General features: G+C 35.8%; 1 non-coding gene across 1 annotated transcript; it reads left to right on the top strand.

Moving 5' to 3' along the window:
- Positions 1 to 6,111: 6,111 nt before the first annotated feature.
- On the top strand, positions 6,112 to 6,218 carry LOC126004784 (U6 spliceosomal RNA). The gene has a single exon (XR_007494038.1). It is a non-coding gene; the product is annotated as a U6 spliceosomal RNA (small nuclear RNA).
- The last annotated feature ends 13,732 nt before the right edge of the window (positions 6,219 to 19,950 follow it).

Below are 19,950 nucleotides of genomic sequence, written 5' to 3'. Positions count from 1 at the left end.
TAGCTTGTTGAATGAGAAATCAACACCACCTCGCACCTGTCTGTCATTGCCAGGTGTGACAAACAACCCACTCACTCTCCTGAATGTCTTAGTGGAACTTTCAAGGAAGAGCAATCCGGTAATCTTTCACCCCAGCAAAAGTAATCCTAGACCCCTTTTTCTCGAAATAAGTAAACTTGAGAATCTGTGTTTTCAACATCAGTAAGATATCTTACATAAGTTAATAGTTGAGTTAATATTTAATATTAACACTCAAAGTTAATATTTGAGTAAGCCACAAAACAACAGTAAATGGCTATGCTTGGTATTTATTTTGTTTTCTGTCAAGCAATGGAATATACTTACAAACTTCATAAAGTCTTCTGTGTGGGATAATCTTCAAAACAAAGATGGCTACTCTGGATGCTGCCAATTCTGTGACCTGTAAATTAATTTGAATACTGATGGAAAGAAGAAATTCACTTCCTGTCAAATGTCAATATGAGAGACTAAGGAGTAAAACCTCTGTGGAGAGCATTTTGCTTAGAGTATTTCCACGTTAAATAGCCAGAAGTTTGGGGAACTTCAATTTTCAGAGATGGACCCAATGAAAAGATGTATCTAGGTATTTTCTTTCTTTCTTTTATACTTAGAGAGAAACATAATGAAGGCCACAAGCCATGAAATGATGCCAGTGATGCCAACAGAAGCTTAGAAGAAGAGTCTGCATGGAACAAGGTGTCTTCCCAGCTGGATCCAAACTGTGACTCAACAACATATACACCGCTAGTCAGCACAGCTCTAGCCCACGTGGCAAGAACATTTGAAAGCTAATGAACCATGCTGGTCTCTCCTGGGTTTTGATTGAAGAACACCTGGAGCATTCCCCCAGATTTATGAAAAAGACCTTTCAGAAATGATAGGGCTTTATTTCTCATTGCACCGACCTCACTGAACAAACAACATTCCCTAAAGAAAGAATACTCAAACATTTTGCAAACTGCATTTTTACATGAGTAACTAGTACCATCAGAAGCTGAGGTTTTGTTGTTCCTCAGAAGCCTTTGCCTCCTTTCATTATGCAGTGCACTCTATCATGCATTTTTATATTTTTATAGGCCCACAAAGCTCTAAAGGTGCAATGATAAATAGATCCCTGTCCAAACGCATTCCTTTCTATTCACATCTTCTTCCAACCATTCACCTCCAAGGCCGTCTTTCTACCAGCTGATTAATTGTGTGATTTTTAGCAGTATGGTGCAGTGTGTAGCTGCTCAAGCCTGTGATATATGTGTCTACCCTCAGTGTCACCCTGACAGGTTGTGGTTCATTCCTGACCACAATTTCGAGGGAATAAGAAGAAATCTGAAAAGTACAGCAGTTCTCAAGACACACCACTAACAACTACATATATCTGCAGAATTAGGGTCCAGTGTGAATGATTTTTTACAAACATGTAAATCTACTGAAAACACTCTTCCTGGGAGGTATGGCTCTCTTCAAGCACTGATTCTGTTCAACATAAAATACAATGACCTTAAAGACATTCCATAGTTTTCTCAAATATCTGCACCCTATGGTGCCATGCAAACTTGGAATGTATTAACCAATGCCCAGAAGAAGTGAATAGGCAGGACTTTTGACTAGTTCCAACACCAGCAATAATTTCAGCTTTTCACATTACAGAGAGAGGCACGTATACATAGTGTTGATTTCAGAGCATTGCTTTCCTTTTCTTGGAGTATACAACATTATTTTATTTACATTTTCTCATTTGTTTTTACAAATAGTGCTTATGATCAATATTATTTCAACATTCAATGATAACCTTAAAGAAGAGAACACTTAGGTGATCTGCCTTTGGTTACTTGTCTTCTGAGAAGCACAATTTGAGACCAGAATTTTAAGTTCACTTCTAGGCCACTGTCAGCTACACTAATACATCCACTAAGGTTTATTGAGTAATGGGTCAATATGAGCCAGGCTACTACAGATGTTTCCATTCTGACAATTATAAAGTTTTCTGAAGCAAAATAGGTTAAGTGATTCCTATCCTAAGATATCAGCACACTTTTTAAAAGTAGTGTGTATCCTACAATACTTGAATACTTTTAAGCACAATGTTAAGTTGCACAGTTTATCACACTGATGGAACCCAAGAGTCAGGCTATTCCTCTTATTGTGAGAAAGGTACAAAAATATATGTTCACAGTTTTTTGAAGACTGGTATTTTTTCAAAATACAGCAAATATTTTAACTTTAGCATAACAAGAAATGTGTTAAAAGGCATATGTATTTCAAGCATGGTAAATTTTAGTGGAAAAAATCTGAAGATAATCATGATTAAATTTAACCAATATTAAGTAATTTCATGGACAATATAACTAGAGACTGTAGTTGTATTTAAAAATTATAAAAAAGTCTCTCTGGTTATATGATTACTTAATATTTTGTTTTTAGGGTAATAAAAAAAACTCCATAGTATTATTTTTCTTCTAGAGAGTAAACTATTTTTCTTGGGATAAACATCAAAATACAAATCTAGTTATCAAAAAGTTCACTTCTGCAGTAACTCCAATAATTTTCAGATCTATATCTAGCTCTTTGAAGTGTCATATTTCAGCACTATGGCTTTAAATGTTTATTGCTCTATCTTGGACAAGATTATGGGCTGTGTACTGCAGAGAGATGGCGTGAAAAATTTCTGGGGAAAAGACTATTGTTGGTTAGCCCATTTTCATAGAACTGTATGTCAGATACCAAGTCTGTGTAATGATCCAGTTCAAGGGATTGGTTGATTTGATCAAGCCAGTTTGTAATTGCCAGTTTAGAATATCCAAAATCCACTGTACTGGGAAGTTCTCTATATAAATATATCTATATTTAACTATTTATAAAAAAAATATATATATATCCTTGTATATAGTTTGACTTATTTTATAAGCATCTATGTTCTTGTGTTTAACCAAGTTCCTCTGGATCCTTTATAATGAAAGGCTCATCTATGATATTGCTATGATGTGCTTTCAGATGTCAATGATATCAGTATTCTGATAGGCATTTACTGAATTCCTCATTGCTAGAATTTCTGGGCTGTATTGTTATAGTGTGACTTTCCAGGCATCAAATAGACTTATTCCTAGCATCATTAGCGTATTATTAATACTTAATATTTTAAGAAACTTTCATCACAGGTTTCTGATTTATCATCAGTCTTGAATATTTCAAAATAAAATCAGATTGTGCCTTTTTGAATTCACCTTCTCTCACATGTAAATGTATTTTCTTCTTGTTTTTTTTTGGGGGGGGGTCACACCTGGCAGCACTCAGGGGTCACTCCTGGCTCTGAGCTTAGAAATCGCTCCTGACAGGCTCAGGAGACCATAAGGGATGCCAGGATTTGAACCACCATCTGTCCTGGATTGGCTACATGCAAGCAAAGCAAAATGCCCTGCTACTGTACTATCTCTCTGGCTCCACATGTTAAGTTTTCATCACATTATCTGATAATACTATTGATCAGTGGATGAGGGGTGGCAGAATTGAAGTGCAGTGGCTATCTTAAGTAATTTAAGGTTTTTAAAATTATTTTTGTTCTGTGTTTCTAATAGCTGCATACCTTTTTATAGGTCATTATCATCATCCACAGGATCAATGTAACTGGTGTGATCTTAACAGAGATTTCCATCTTTCTCCTGTTTTACATATCATTTTCCAATCTTGATATTTGTCTTATCTTGTAGCCTATCATTCTTAGTGTCTCTCAAAGCTAATAGACTCTGATCAAAATAGTCCTTTTTAAAAAGGCATAAACAAGATATCAAAATCGAAAGGGGAGAATGACAAAGTCTGCCTAGGAACTAGAAACAACCTTATGAGGAAACTTCCAGCCAACCCTGAAATTGTTAGGAAAATTCCATGAAATAGAGAAGATGGAGATAGGCACTTCAGAAAGGAAACATGTCCAAGTCATGTCATGTGTAATTCTCATGGTCTAAATGAAGTGCATCTGTCTGTAACAACAGTGCTTGAAGGCCAGGTCCAGAGCTCGAGGCAAAAGTGTAAATGTACTTAAGAAATTAGTTACAATAATACCATTTTGACTTGATTAAAGCAATTACCAAATACCTGGGTGCATTAACAAATTTTAGCAAATTGCTTTCATTCAGAGTATTACAAAAGTAAGAAAATCGGTCTCAATCTCTGGTTTCAAAAACGATCCTCTGAAGCCAAACATTACCTAAGAAGAAAAACATTCTGCTGAAGGCGCTGAGGTAGACCCAGGAGCCTGTGAGCACCCTGGACCTGGATGGATTTCTTCTTCCTGGGGTGCTGCACCCCTTTTGCTGGCTGCCTTTGGAGGAACAGGCATGACCTACAGAGGGGCCCTGGAGGTCTCATACACCTGGCAAGCATTCCCACCGCCTGCAGCCGCACCTTGGGCAGGCCGCTGGTGTCTCTGCTGCCTGCCTTTAGGGATCCCCAAGGTCCTCTCAATCAATAATCCTCGGGTATTTTTTATGAGGGTTGGATTATGAGGATTTGGAAAGGAGACGATTAAGTTGTACTTCAAAGCCAGAGCCAGCCGCACCTGCAGCATGTATGAAGCTCTATTAATAGAAAGCACACGGTTTAGCAGGAATCCCGAATTCATAGAAAATCAATGATTTATGCCTTTGGGCTCAGGAGGATTTGGGTACACGGGCTGCTGGAGATGGCTGGGCTGGGTCCACATCTGGTCAAAGCTGACGTGGGTTACAGGGTACAGCGTGGGGCGCTCTCAGCTGGAGCTGTGAATGGAAAATGATTCTGCAGATCTGCAGTTAGACTCCTCTGGGCCTCTTCTGTAAGTCTTTTTTTTTTTTTCCCTCATCCTATGGTCCCTGTCCTTTGAGAGCAGGATGTGGGAACCAACGCTGATTATGCCAATACCCTGACCTGACATCTTCTTGCCTATCTCTTTTGTCCTCACCTGAGCCTCCAGTCTATCACCTGGCCAATGAGCACAGTCACATTAACAATCAGACAGACCTTGTGGGATTTGGGAATTCTAGAAAGGCATCTGGGTTGAAGTGTTTGAATTTCAGATTAAACAAACAAGGATGGCAAAGGTCCATTAGTTCTTGTCTTTGTTTGGAAGAACTAAAGGCCAGCTACTCTCAGGGATCACTTTTGCTGGATATAGTGAAAGAGAGGGAAGGAATAATTTATATTTTCCCACAGAAGAAAGGAGTAAAGTTATATGCTACTGACAAAAAGAAATTTCCATAAATGGCAGAAGAAGAAAAATAATCTTTTGTTTATCTTTGACAAAGGAACACTTAACAGAAGGTGAGGGGACTAGGGATAGGATTAGGAGTAGAGATCTAATCTTTTACTTAGCAAGAATTTGAAGGCCAAAAAATTGTCCATTGTTCACAAGCTGCATGATAATAAATGTGCAAAAGGCCAAAGGTGTATCATAATCAACCAACCAACAATAATAATCAATCAAATATCAAATAATCAAAAATATGGTAAAAATATTTAGACACTTCTATTATTTAAAGTTTTATCTTTCTTATATTTTCTATATTCATTATTTTTTTACTCTATAAACCACACCTGACCATCAGATGCACATTGTTTTTAGATGCTTTTCTCCCCAGCACTCAGACTTCAGCTCCAGGTGGCATTTGCTCCATAAGACACACTTTTGGGGGGGAAAAAGTGCATCTTATGATAAGAAAATTATGATAATTATATTCTCTGTGTGTTACTATTGTTAACTCCTTTCATTAAATCCTAATCTCTCATCTACCTATGTCTTAATTCAGCCTCCAAGTAACACCCTTGGTTTTGTGAACAGTAATTGGATACACAAAAACATAACTTCAAGGGCAGAAGATGCAGCAGAATGGGAGAGCACATACCATGTATATAGGGGTCCTAGATTCAGTCTAGGCACCCCATACAAAAACTAACAAATTCAATTTCAAAACATCATAATTTGTGAATTGAGTTCCCTTTCCTTCAACATAAAAAAAAATGGTTAGCAGAGTTCATCATTTCTTCTTCCAATGGACCAAGATGGCCATTTACTTATCACTGATGTCAGGGAATCCATGGAAGCCATTAGGAATAGCATATAGTGTACTCGCTTCAGCAGCACATATACTAAAATTGGAACGATACAGAGAAGATTACAATGGCCTCTGTACAAGGAGGACATGCAAATTCGTGAAGTGTTCCATATTTGGGGGCCAGAGCGATAGCTCAGTGGTAGGGTGTTTGCCTTGTATGTGGCTGACCCAGGATGAACCTCTGTTCAGTCCCCAGTGTCCTATATGGTCCCCCAAGCTAGGAGCAATTTCTGAGCATATAGCCAGGAGTAACTCCTGAGAGTCACTGGGTGTGGTTCAAAAGCCAAAAAAATTAGCATATAGCAATGGTAACAGAGAGCTAGAAATAATCACTCTAAATGAGAAGGAAGGCATTGATTCAACTATCCAGTACACTGAAGAATTCTTTACTTGATTATAAATAGGCAAATATTGTTTTGAATTGACAAGTATATTAATGTATAATAAGAAAACTAAAATTGTCTATCAATCCACTATTGATAATAACCCTTAAATGTTTTAGTATTTTGTTTCCTTTCTTCAGATTTAATTGATAAAGATATAGGCAAAAATGTTTTTACTGAAAAAATTGGGGTCACACTATTATTGCTAATAGTGTTTTCCTCTTGATACTGTCTCAGAAAAACTTCGCTGTTAAGACTTTCCTACTAAACATTTATTATTTCACATAATAAGTGTTTATGCCTCTAAAGCACAAACTATTAATTTATGTACTTATTTCCAGTTAACTTGGGGGAAGAAACTATATTATGGTCACTATTTTAAACAACACTAGCATGAACATTGTTGTTTGTTTATTGTCAACAGGTAGCAACATATAATATCACCACCTCACATGTTCCAGTTAGATTGGCTGAGTTTTATTTCTAACAGTACCAGCACCTTCTGTTTCTTTGGAAAAACGATGCAACTTCTCTGCAATTCCAGTTCCTCATCTATGAAATATGGCAGTAATAGCTCCCACTAAAAGAATTAGCACTGGGATATATATATGCATGACATTCTTCAAATATTAAGACAACCCTTACTACATGATTGGTAAGAACTTTTTTGTAGTTGCTTGCAGTTTCTCTTATACAGCTTGCTTGGCTTTCCCCTAATTTATGAAAACTTGACCCCATACCTCCACCCTTCCATGTTGTGGATAACAATAATGACATAGGTGCAACCATGAGGAACCAGAGGTGAAATCATGGAGTTTTGTTGACTATGTTTTTTATGCCACTGTCTTCTGGTTAGTATTTAGTAGCTAGGACACAAATTCTGTATTCTTTATTCCTTCATCTCTGTCTCTCTGTCGATTTTTTTTTCTTTTACACTCTCAATATAGCAACCTAAGTCTCTCCTTTACCAACACACTTCAAGATAAATCCTCAGTTCCAGAGGAGGAAGACTTTCTACAAGACCAATAGTGGAGGAATTTCTTTATATATATATATAAAACTCTTTATTTATGCACCATGACTACAAGCATGTTTGTAGTTGGGTTTCAGTCAGAAACAGATTACCCCCCCTTCACCAGTGCAACATTCCCTAATTAGTGTTCCAAGATTTTCTTTTCTTTTTTTATTTTTAATGTTTCTTTTGTTTGACACAAGATGACTGTGATTTATTATCTAAACATTTTATTTGGAGAACATCATTTCTCCTTTATTAAAGGGAGTGAGCTGAGAAAAGGGAAAATTTGCTCTGTGCATATTCGGATCTACAGGAAATGAAGAGTTCTCCTCCCTGGCCTCTTCCCTCATTCTCATTCTCTCTCCTGCCCTCTAACTCCTCTAAGCACAGCAGTTTGGTAAACACCCACCTCAGGATTTCTGACATTAATGAGGTAGCAGGGAGTCCAGAATTGCCTGCTGGGAGACAGCCTTCAGGAAGATTGCTCCCAGCTTCCTTGCTCAGCACAACTGATAAGATTAAACCAACCATAATCCAGTAAACAAACTACGTGGGAAGGACCAGAGAACTATGCTATCATTTTGCTCCAAGAAACGTAACTTTGGTGTTCTGTATATTGAACAGATTGAGTTATGTGCAAGAAGACCAGGTCAACCTAACTTTGGTGCTCTGTATATTGAACAGATTGAGTTATGTGCAAGAAGACCAGGTCAGAAAGTAAACTAAGGGACAGTTTTCCTGTTAAGAACTCTGCAACCTTGGGGTTAGTTTTTATAATCTTGTGGAATCAAACTCAAAGGAAAAAAGACTCTGAAAATAGACCATGCTGAGATCACTCCTTCTTTCTCTTCTCTTCTTTGCCTACCTTTGAACTCCTCAGAGACCCTACTTATTGGTCACACTTCCAGGTGGTCCCTGTTCAGACACAACTTTTTGATAGGGTCAAACTACATTCTGGGCACTAATTTCTGTCTAAGTAGTTCAGCAAGTTTTTACCAATTCTGTGTTTATTTTCTTGTTGCTATAAGTGAGACCATATTCTCTTTCAGGTGTGTGTGTGTGTGTCTAATCTGTGTTCAAGACCTGACTCGGAGTCCAGTCAACATGTGAGGTGAGGGAAGCCATGACACCTGTGTAATGGGAATCTGGTCATTGTCCTCCTGATCAGGATATTGGGGAAAAATCATATTAGCATGATGTGCTTCTGAAATTGAAAAAAGCTTCCCTCTTAGACCACACCAACTGTTCCCTAACCCACTATGCTATTAGGGTAGGACTAACTGGAATAATTTTTCAAAACCCATTTTAATGGAAATATTATTAGTGAATAAATAATCAGAGTCTAAAGTATGCAAATGGATGACTTAATATACTTTTACAATTTGGAAAGATTTCCCCATGAGTTCACACATCTATCGCTTCACCTGGTTTTTACTTTATTTCTATTGTTTTTATTTTAATTTCCCATTTTTCCTTCCTTCTCCATTCCTTTATTTTACTGCTCTATCACTTTTCCTTTCCTACTTTCTTTCACAAAAATGCAAGTTATAGTCTTTTAGCAAATTTCAATTATACAGTATGGTGTTATTAAACATATTGTATTTACCAGGTTATGCATTACTCAGATATCATTAAACTTACAATTGGAATTTTGTATCTTTTCATTAATGGTCCCTATTCACCCCACCCATAAGTCCCTGGAAACTACTTTCCTATTCTTATTTTCATATATTAAATTTTTGATATCATTAAAATATATTAAATTTTTGAGATTATATAGTGTCTAAACTTGTCTATGTCACTTAGGATAATGTTTCTAAAGTTTATCATGCATTAAAATGACAAGATTTCTTTATTTTTATTCCCACCCTCAAGATTTCCTTACTTTTAAGAGGTAAATGAATCCCATTGTGAATATAGCTATATATCATATAATCTCAATCAACAGACACTTAGATATTTTTAAGTCTTGGCTTGTTAATAATATTTTTATAACATGATTACATGGATATTTCTTTAGATGCCTCTTTAAAAAGAATGATTGTGAGGTTGGTCGATCATGTATTATTTTTAATTACTAAGGTAACCTCAGTAATATTTTTCATAATGACTATATCAATTTACTTTCTCCCAAGAATGAGGATCTCTTTTTTAACTATATCCTGGCTAGCATTTGTTATCTCTTGTCCTTTTGCTGATAACTATCTTGGCAAGTGTGAGGTCTAATCTCAGTGTGGTTTTGCTTTGCACTTCCTCTAAGATTAGTGAAGTTAAGCACACATCCATGTACTTGTCGGCATTTGTCTGCCTTCTATGGATAAACATCTATTTAAGACTTCTGCCCACGTATTAAAGCAGCGTTAGTTTCTAACATTGTAGGAGGAAACTACATGTTAGAAAAATCAGTAGTAAACAAACCCCAAACATTTAGAGGTCAGGGATTCCAAGAAAAAATACAAATAATAAACTGAAGGTCTTTTAACATAAGTTATTGAAATACCCAAGCCATTCAGGGAATGTTCTGGGATGGGATCCCTTGTATACAGTCTCCTATCTGTTACCCATCTCCAGAGGAAGACAATCTCCAGAAGTTCTACCTAAAACCTCTTCATTCCTCACATTTCCTTATGAAATTGTAAATCCCCTTAGGTTTAGTTACTTCTAAAGAATTTGTTTGTTATCTACTCTTAATAAATATTCAATGGAGAAGCTCTCCGTCCAGGCAGTTAGCCCTCATGCTTTCTCTCTGTCTTGTTTTCTTTTTGTTGTTGTTGTTGTTATTTTTTGTTTGTTTGTTTTTGGGTCACACCTGGCAGCGCTCAAGGGGTTACTCCTGGCTCTATGCTCAGAAATCACTCCTGGCAGGCTCAGGGGACTATATGGTATGCCAGGATTCAAACCACCATCCTTCTGCATGCAGGCAAAAGTCCTACCTCCATGCCCTCCATGCTCCATGCTATCTCTCCAGCCCCTGTCTAATTCTCTTAATTCTCATGGTGACTCTGCATCAGACCCATTCACCTGGAGCAAGACTAACATTACCTTAGTTTTAGGTATATGACTTTCTACATAAACATCTACCTATACTGTTATGATTACCACCATAAATGAACCTCTGGCCCCCATTAAATAAGTGCCATCTTTGCCTATTTAACCCACCTCCCACCTTCTTTGTCTTCTAAAAAAAATCACTCTAGGACCTAAAATATTTTTCTCTTTTTCTTTTTTTTAAACTTTTTTATTTAAACATCATGGTTATAAGTTTGTTCATACTAGAGTTTCCACCCTACCCCACAGATAAAGTTGTTCATGATTGAGTTACAGTCATACAATGTACAACAACCTTCCCCAGTGCACATTTCCCACCATCAATGTTCCCAGTTTCTCTCTCACCCTCCCTAATGCTCTCTTCCCTCCTCCCACTCACCCTCCAGTGCTTGCTTCCGGGGCAGGAATTTTACTCCATTCTCTCTCTCTCTCTCTCTCTCTCTCTCTCTCTCTCTCTCTCTCTCTCTCTCTCTCTCTCTCTCTCTCTCTCTCTCTCTCTCTCTCTCTCTCTCTCTCTCTTTCTCTCTCTCTCTTTCTTTCTCTCTCTCCCTCTCTCTCTCCTTTACTTTTTTGACACTGTGGTTTGCACTACTATTAATAAAGGGGTGCCATGCATGTTACTTTTTATTCCCTTTCTGTACCCAGTTCTTCTGATCAGCTCCAACTGTTACTTTCATAGTAGATGCTTCTCTACTCTAATTGCACTCTCCACTCTTTGTGGCAAGCTTCCTATCATGAAGTGGTCCTTCTAATTCTCATCTCTACTGTCTCTGGATATCATCCCCATACTGTTCAACATCCATTTATGATAAAAATAAAATACTCTTAACAAGATGGAAATAGAATGAATTGTTCCCAATATAGTCAAGGCCATTTACCACAAGCCTTTGGAAAATATTATACTTAATGGGAAAAACTAAAAGACTTTCTCCTAAGATCTGGCACAAGACAAGGTTGCCCTCTCTTGCCACTTCTATTCAACATAGTACTGGAAGTACTTGCAATAGCAATCAAGCAAGAAAAAGATATCAAGGGCATCCAGATAGAAAAAAGTAAAAAAAAAAAAATAGAAAAAGTCAAGCTTTCACTGTTTGCAGATTACATGAGACTATATTTAGAAAATCCTAAAGACTCTACCAAAAAAGCTTATAGAAACAATATATTTATATAGTAAAGTGACAGGCTACAAAATTAATGCACAAAAATCCATGGTGTTTTCATATACAAATAATGAAAGAGAAGAAAGATATTTAAATATATACCATTCACAATTGTGCCTCAGAAAATAAATACCTTGGAGATAATTTAACTAGAGAGGTGAAAGACTTCTATTAAAAAAAATCTTATGAAACACTACTTCAAGAAATAAAATATGAGATGAGGAAATGGAAACATAGACCCCACTCATGTATTGGGAGGATTAACATAATTCCAATGACAATCCTTCCCAAAGCATTGCAAGATTTAATGCAATCCCTCTAATGATACCCATGGCATCTTTCAAAGAAGAGGAAGGATCAAACACTCCAGAAATTTATTTGGAACAATAAGTCCCCACAAATAACTAAAGTAATCCTTGAGAAAAAGAAGATGGGAGATATCATTTTCACCAACTTTAATTTGTACTGTAAAGCAATAGTCATTAAAACAGTATGTTATTAGACTAAAGACAGATTAATGGAATTAACCTGAGAATTCTGAGACTGACCACCAGGTATACAACCAATTAATCTTTGATAAAGGGGCAAGAAATACAAAGTGGAGCAAGGAAAGACTCTTAAAGTGGTGCTGGGAAAACTGGTCAGCTACATGCGAAAAAGTAAACTCAGACCTCTCTTTAATACAATGAACAAAGGTCAAATCAAAATGGATTAAAGATCTTTATGAGAGACTTGAAACCATAAGGTACACAGAAAAAGGCATAGGCAAAACACTCCATGACATTGAGGCTAAAGGCATCTTCATGGAGGAAACACCACTATCTAAGCTAGTGGAAGCAGAGATAAATAAATGGGACTATATTAAATAGAGAAGCTTCTGCACTTCAAAGGAAACAATGACTGGGATACCAAGGCTACACACAGAACGGGAGAAACTATTCACCCAATACCATCTGATAAAGTGTTAATATTGAAGATATATAAGATACTGGCAAAACTTAACAAGTAAAATACACCTAGACCCATCAATAAAGGGGAGAAGAAATAAACAGACATATCCTCAAAAAAGAAATACAACTGGTCAAAGGGCACATGAAAATATGTTCCACATCACTAATCACCAGGGAGATGCAAATAAAAACAACAATAAGGTATCAGTTTACTCCACAGAGAATGGCACACAACATGAAAAACAAAAACAACCAGTGCTGGACTGAAAACGAGGATAAAGGGACTCTCATTCAGTGCTGGTGAGAATGCCAGCTAGTTCAGCCTTTCTTATTTTTTTCTTAGTCTTTTATGTATAAATGCAACCATCTGATGTGTAATTTTATCTTTTTCATCTGTTTTATTTAGTACTATCCCCTCTATGCCAATCTTTGTTGCCACAATTGAACTCATCTATGATGGGCGACCAGTTAGCTGGTTTTCCTATCTTGGCTACAGTATAAATGCTATAGTGAATACAAAGCTGCAAGTCTGATTTGGTGGTCAGGGATAATAGAAGACATACAAGCAGTAATCAGAAGCACTGAGGTCCACACTTGTAATTTTTGGCTAACCTAGCTATGGTTTAATGCAAGACTTTGAGGATGCAGTGTTAGGAATAACTGGGTCATCCAAGTAATATTGGGGGTGGTTAGAGGTGCTGGGGGTGGGTGCACCTAGTAATGCTTGGAGGACCATGTGGTTCTGGGAGTAGAATCCAGTTCAGGATTCGACTGAAGCATCGTGTACTATCTCCCAGTCCCTGAAAATCCACTTTTTAAGTTGAGTTATCTTCTTACTGTGATTTATTAGTTTATTACTTTTAACCTTTGGCAATCTAACTTCTTATTTTCTTCCATTCCATAAGTTTTCTTTATTTGTTTGTTTGCTTGTTTGTTTGGTTAGGTGATGCTTTTCTTTGCTGCATAAAAACTGTAGTTTCCTATGGCCTACTCTGTCTATTTCTTTTTCTTGTTTTTGCTTTTCTGTAAGTTCCCCCCAAATTATATGATTATTCTAAAACAGAAGTCTATTTTTGGAAACAACTGGTAAAAAGGATTTTTTAAAAGACAAAGTTGAAGCAAAAGTTGGTTTTTACCCTCAAAGAATAACAGATCAAGTAATTTGATATTGTGGCAGGTTGGGAGAATTTATTTGTGTGGTCCTAAACTTATAAAATGTCATTATTTCTGCCAAATAGATCCTGTAGCCTCTACAAGCAAAACTTCAGTAAATGAGACAGACAGACAGACAGACAGACAGACAGACAGACAGATAGACAAAATGAAACATGCACAAACTATTCAAACTTTAGGGTTCTCACAGGAGTGATTTCTGAGTACATTTCTGAATTTCTGAGTGATTTCTGATTTCTGAGTGCTCAGGAGTAATCCCTGAGCATTGATGGGTATAGCCTCAAAGCAAGCAAACAAAAAAACCTTTGCATTATAATAGCTAAACTATCTTACTAAGGAGAATATCCCATCCTTGGTTATTTGGGAGTGTGTGTGTGTGTGTGTGTGTGTGTGTGTGTGTGTGTGTGTGTGTGTGTGTGTGTGTGTATGCTTGTTAGGTAGATGAATTCCCACAATAAAACATCAATAATTAAAATATAAATGTCAAGTTAGTCATCAATTTCCATTCTTTCTAAATTTTCAACATTGTTTATGTAAAAGTAATAATTCTTTAAATATTGTTTGTAACTGGTTTGCATACGATTTAATTTTATTACCCAATTTTGTTAACAATTATAATTGCTATAAAATTGGAAATAAGCACAACAACCTCTTCGGAAGATTGAACTCAGTTGAGGAGAGTATTCACAGGCAAGTATCCAACAATATTATCCATTGCTTGACAATTCACTGGACTTTGGGTTTCAGAAATAAGATTTTTAAGGTCTAGAATCAACAGGATAGTTAATAGCACATGTTGGTCAAGTCCAAGTTACTTAATGCTGTTTTCATTAGAAGTAAAAAAAAAATAATTTAGATTTCCAAACATATGTTCCTTACCAAAACTCCTTACAGTCTTCAATTTGATTTTAATGCTTTGTAAGAATGTGGTGACTCCCAGTTTGCTGACATTATGTCCTGGGTTTGAAGTGTAACTGTCAATTTACAGGATACTCAGAGCAAAGGATCCCATAGAAATATTCAGTGATGTGTCAGAAGTGCTTTTCTGCACTTTTGTGCTTTTCTGCAATAATATAAGCACTCAAAACAGCCTAATAATTTAGTCACTCCGAGATACTCTTATCCTCTGAGCTATGTTGCATGAAAATGTGTCCAGCACATTACTATTCTGTGAAAAAAATTAAGTATTTTCTAAGAATAGCTTTTCTTCTTTAGTAGGAAGCATCTAAATAATGTTTAAAACAAGTAATTACTTTTGTTAAAAAGTATGTATAAGTCTCACTTGGAAGTTATGCATGGAATATGAATAATTTGTGGAAATATTGTCTGCCTTAATATTTTTTTTACTCTAATCAACAAAATGTTTCTTGACATATAATCTCACTAGTCTCTGATTTCCTGTTCTTACTGCCAATGGGAAAGTTCCTGACATTTTGTTGTGTAATACCTGGTATTTTCTTTATCAAATTAAAGATTACTTATTTCTATTTATATATAATTAGCATTTTATTACCTAAACATTAGGATAACTTTGTTGATTCTTTTAATGCAGAAATAGAAACTATTATTCAGTAAGTTTCTTGTTATTTTTTTAATTATGTGTCACATTTTATAATAATTTTTTCTTGAAATATCTTTGAGTTTTTCACAACTTGATCATGACTGAAATTTATTTAGAACTTTTCATATTTTGTTTTAATTTTAGTGTTAGGATTACACTCATTTTGAAATATGACTTGGAAGACTACATTATGCTTTGTATTTTTTTTTCCTTTTTTTTTTTTTAACATCACTTGGCAGTGCTCAAAACTTATGCTGGCTGTGCTCAGAGATCACTCCTGGTCTGCTGAGGAACCATATAAGATTCCAGATATCAAATTGAATCAACCACAAGCAAAGTAATTGCCTAATCCCCTGTAATATCTGGCCCATTATTTATATTTTTATATGCTCTAGAAATGTTTAGTTACATTTTTAATGCTTTTGTAAAATAAGCCAGGAAAATCACTTCACTCTTCTATCAAGATAGGCAATTATTTTAACTTATTTTATGATTATTGATGGGTTTTATTTTTAGATTCCATATACCTTCTAGGGATATTTTTTTTGTTTTTAGACACTCAGACTTTATCTACATTCAAGATTCAATGATATACAAGTAATAAGTATATTTGTTCATTTTTATGATTATTTATATGTTCCCAACTATATTCATTTGAGCCACATGACCTGTTAATTCCATTCAGGTTACTTTCTCAGCAAACATTTCTAACTGCTCTTCAAAGATAAAGGCCCCTAGTATCTTAGCATCCTTGAACTTCTCAATTATATTAACACTTGTAATTACTACATATTATGTTTATGCTTCTATAACTTTGCTTTATTATTCTCTTAATGGAATATAAACTCTTAAAAGCAGCAAATGTGTTCTTTTAGATCTCTACTATACTTCCAACACTTGTCAATATCTGGAAAATTATAAATGTTTAACAAATAAATCTAGGTATTAATACACTAAAATTAAGTTTTATCTTTCAGTCTTTTAAATATCTTTAAGTATTTTATTAATTTTAAAATGTATAGCTAATTTTAAGTTATATTTATAGTGACATGTATTATTTCTAATTTTTCCATCTTATCTCAATTTTTAAAATTTTTAAAATTGTTCATAAATGCATTTAAAAAGTTTTTAATCACCATAAGATAGAATTAAAAAATTATCAATGATTAAGTTCCAGTCATACAATATTCCAACACCTATTCCTTCACCAGTGTTCATTTTCCTCTTCCAATTTGTCTAGTTTTTCTCTCATTGCTCCTCCCTGTTCCAGCCTACCTCTATGGCAGGGAGATACTTCACTTTCTCTCCTTTCTTCCTCTTTCTCTCCTCCACCTCTCTCTCTCTCTCTCTCTCTCTCTCTCTCTCTCTCTCTCTCTCTCTCTCTCTCTCTCTCTCTCTCTCAGCATCTTGGTTGGCAATACTGTTAATGAAAAATATCATAGATATCACTTTACTTTTTTTAAACATCTAGCTCTTATCCAGAGTGATAATTTTCAATGATTATTGTCATAGTGGTCCCTTCTCTGTTGTAATGCATCTCACCTCCTGCTAACATTTATATTGTCTTTGAATACTGAGTATTATTTTCATACTGTTTTTTTATTCTGCAAATAATCGCAATTATTCAATGTCTGTCCCTCTACATCTGACTTATTTCACTCAGCATGATACTCCTTGTGTCTACATATAAGAAAATTTCATGACTTCATTTTCATAACAGCTGCATGGTATTCCATTATGTAGGTTTACCATAGTTTATTTATCCACTCATCTGTTCTTGGGACTTGGGTTGTTTTCAGATTCTGTCTATGGTTAATAGTGCTGAGGAAAACATAGGGGTGCAGATGTCTTTCCTACATTTTGTTTTGGGGTCCTTATATTTCCAGGGGTTATATTGCTGGGTCATAAGGAAGCTCAATTTATAGTTTTTTTGATGAATGTCCATTTTGTTTTCCAAAAAACATTAGACCAGTTGATGTTCCCAACAGAAATAAATGAGAGTCCCTTTTCACCTGCATCTGTGCCAACACTGGTTGTTCTTTTCCTTTTTGTTGTGCACCAGTTTATGTGGTATGAGATGATATCTCATTGTTTTTTGATTTGCATCTTCTAGTTAATAATGTGAAGCATTTTTTTCATGTGCCTTGTGGTCATCTGTATTTCTTCTTTGAGGACGTTACTGTTCCCCCCATTTTATTTTTTAATGAGGTTGAAAGTTTTCCTCTTGGTAAGATCTACCAGTCCCTTACATTATTTAGATATTAACTTCTTATATGATGGCTATTGGGTGAATATTTTCTCCCATTCCAGGGCCAGTCTTTGTATCCTGGTCCTCTTTCTTTTTCTTAAGATGAAAATGCTTCTTAATTTACCTAATTTAAATATGATATGGAAATTGTTTCTTACCATTTTTCTCTCCACTGTAGTAAAGGCCAGAAAGATAGTATGGAGATTATGACATTTTTTCTTGTAAACAGCCAACCATGTGTTTGTGCCCGGGAATTAAATATGGTTCTCTGGGGGCACTACTGGGATAACTCAAATCAATGAAAGCTTCACTGCCTCAAAATTAATACCTTATAGAACTGAATACCTACTCCATATTTTAAATTATTTTTGAGTTCTATCCTTTAAGTGACTCCTTTAAGTGAAAATATTGAGGTTTAGTTTCAATCCTTATTTTAAGATTTTGCAACTGCTAAAAATGTCATATCAGGAAACATATACTAGCAATCTCTCCAGAGGCATGGTCTTAACTTCCACTTATTGCTTTTTTGATATTTAATAATTTGGATGTTATACCTTTTATTTTTATAGCACTAATAATATATAAAGGTTGAGCTATTAAAGTAATTATCACTCCTATAGTCAACATTTAGTAGAAATGAGTTTTTATTATGATTGCTATATTTATTATCACATTTCTTCAAATTGAAGTGTGTGTCCAACATATGAATCCAAGCAGGCTCAATTCACCACTGCTCCAGACTGCCTTTCTCTGCTGTACCATTGGCCACTTTTCACTAATGTGGTTTGGGATATGGAATCCTCTTTAACCCTTGATCAGGTCATGAAACTTAAAGGAAAATTCCAGAAAAAAAATAAAAAGAGGTCTGGATGAGATAAAGGAACGAATTCTAAGAAGGTGTATTTTTATGGAATTCTTATATCAGAGAAAGCAGACTTCTCATAATGGCTTACCCAGGCCAAACTTTGGAAATTTAAGGGTCTGTGATAATTCAGTCTCAGCATGTGGTTGCAATGATTCAGAGCAAATATTTAGCCATTCACATAGCTGAAGGCCAATCAGCTGAGTGCATACTTAGCTGTGTGTCTTTCCATTTGGTCTCTACTGCTCAAAAAATGACCCTTGGGGGCCGGTTCGATCCCCCGGTGTCCCATATGGTCCCCCAAGAAGCCAGGAGCAACTTCTGAGCGCATAGCCAGGAGTAACCCCTGAGCGGCACAGGGTGTGGCCCAAAAACAAACAAAAAAAAAAAATTAAAAAAAAAAATGACCCTTGGTCAGTTCAAACACATTTTAATAAAATAAAAAAATAGAAGCTTCCTCATTGAGAAGACATACCCATTTTGGGTCAGAACTGCTTGGATAACTTGGCTCTACAAACTGAGATTTCTATTTTCAGAATTTGACTGGCTTAAGGCATGCTGGGTATTGTTGAAGGCCTACTATCAGCCTGGTTTGCCACACAAAGAAACCAAAGAGGCAAGAGAGGAGGCCAATTAGTGAGCAACTGTCTGTCTGTTAACTGAATAAACGAGGTGAGTGGCCAGTAAGGGCTCTCTTTGCCACAGACAATAAACAGAACACAAGGATTAAGTTGGTTGGTCTTGGAGCCCTGTCAGTACGAGACATTTTATCTATCTGCATGATTAGGCACCTTGGTTTTCATTAGAAGACCTTGGCCAAACTCATTTTGGCAAAAGGATCTCACCTTAATTGCCACGAAGACCATTTGTTTTTTGGATTATCCCAGAGTGAGGCTGACATCAAACTTCTATCAATTCTCTGACTGTGAGAAATGATTTTTTTTTTATCAAGAAATGCCTAAAATTGTATAAGACTATAGAGCAAAATACAGGAGCAAAAGTTCTGCAATCACTCTGCCTGGGATGATAACATGTTTTAGACAAATTACCTGCACTTTCTAGAAATTCCTCTCAGCTCTAGCCGGTAAATGAGAATACAGTACTAACATAATGAATTTACTTTGAGGATAAAATTTTAGAATCATGCCTGGTATAAAGAAATAGTTTCATGAGTATTGATCATTGTTGTTAAAAATGCTGAGTTCTAATTAAACCAAGGTGTGACTATGGCTCTCACAGGTTTTATAGATTAATAGATAGTTGAAAAGAAACTAGTAGGACCAAGTTCAGCTTCACTGAACTAAGAGTCGATTCTAAGCTGTTTGACTATGTGTGGTGACATTTTCTGTGAAATTCACTAACATTTCTTCTTTGTCCAATAGTTTCACTGATTTGCTGATTGGCATTATGCCAATTGCCCACAGGGGAGCATATTGTGGGACTTTGTTA

Source organism: Suncus etruscus, chromosome 3 (assembly GCF_024139225.1).
Source record: "Suncus etruscus isolate mSunEtr1 chromosome 3, mSunEtr1.pri.cur, whole genome shotgun sequence".
Classification (NCBI taxonomy): Eukaryota; Metazoa; Chordata; class Mammalia; order Eulipotyphla; family Soricidae; genus Suncus; species Suncus etruscus.
The sequence above is the reverse complement of the archived record's forward strand: the minus strand, read 5'-3'. Positions and strand labels throughout refer to the sequence as shown.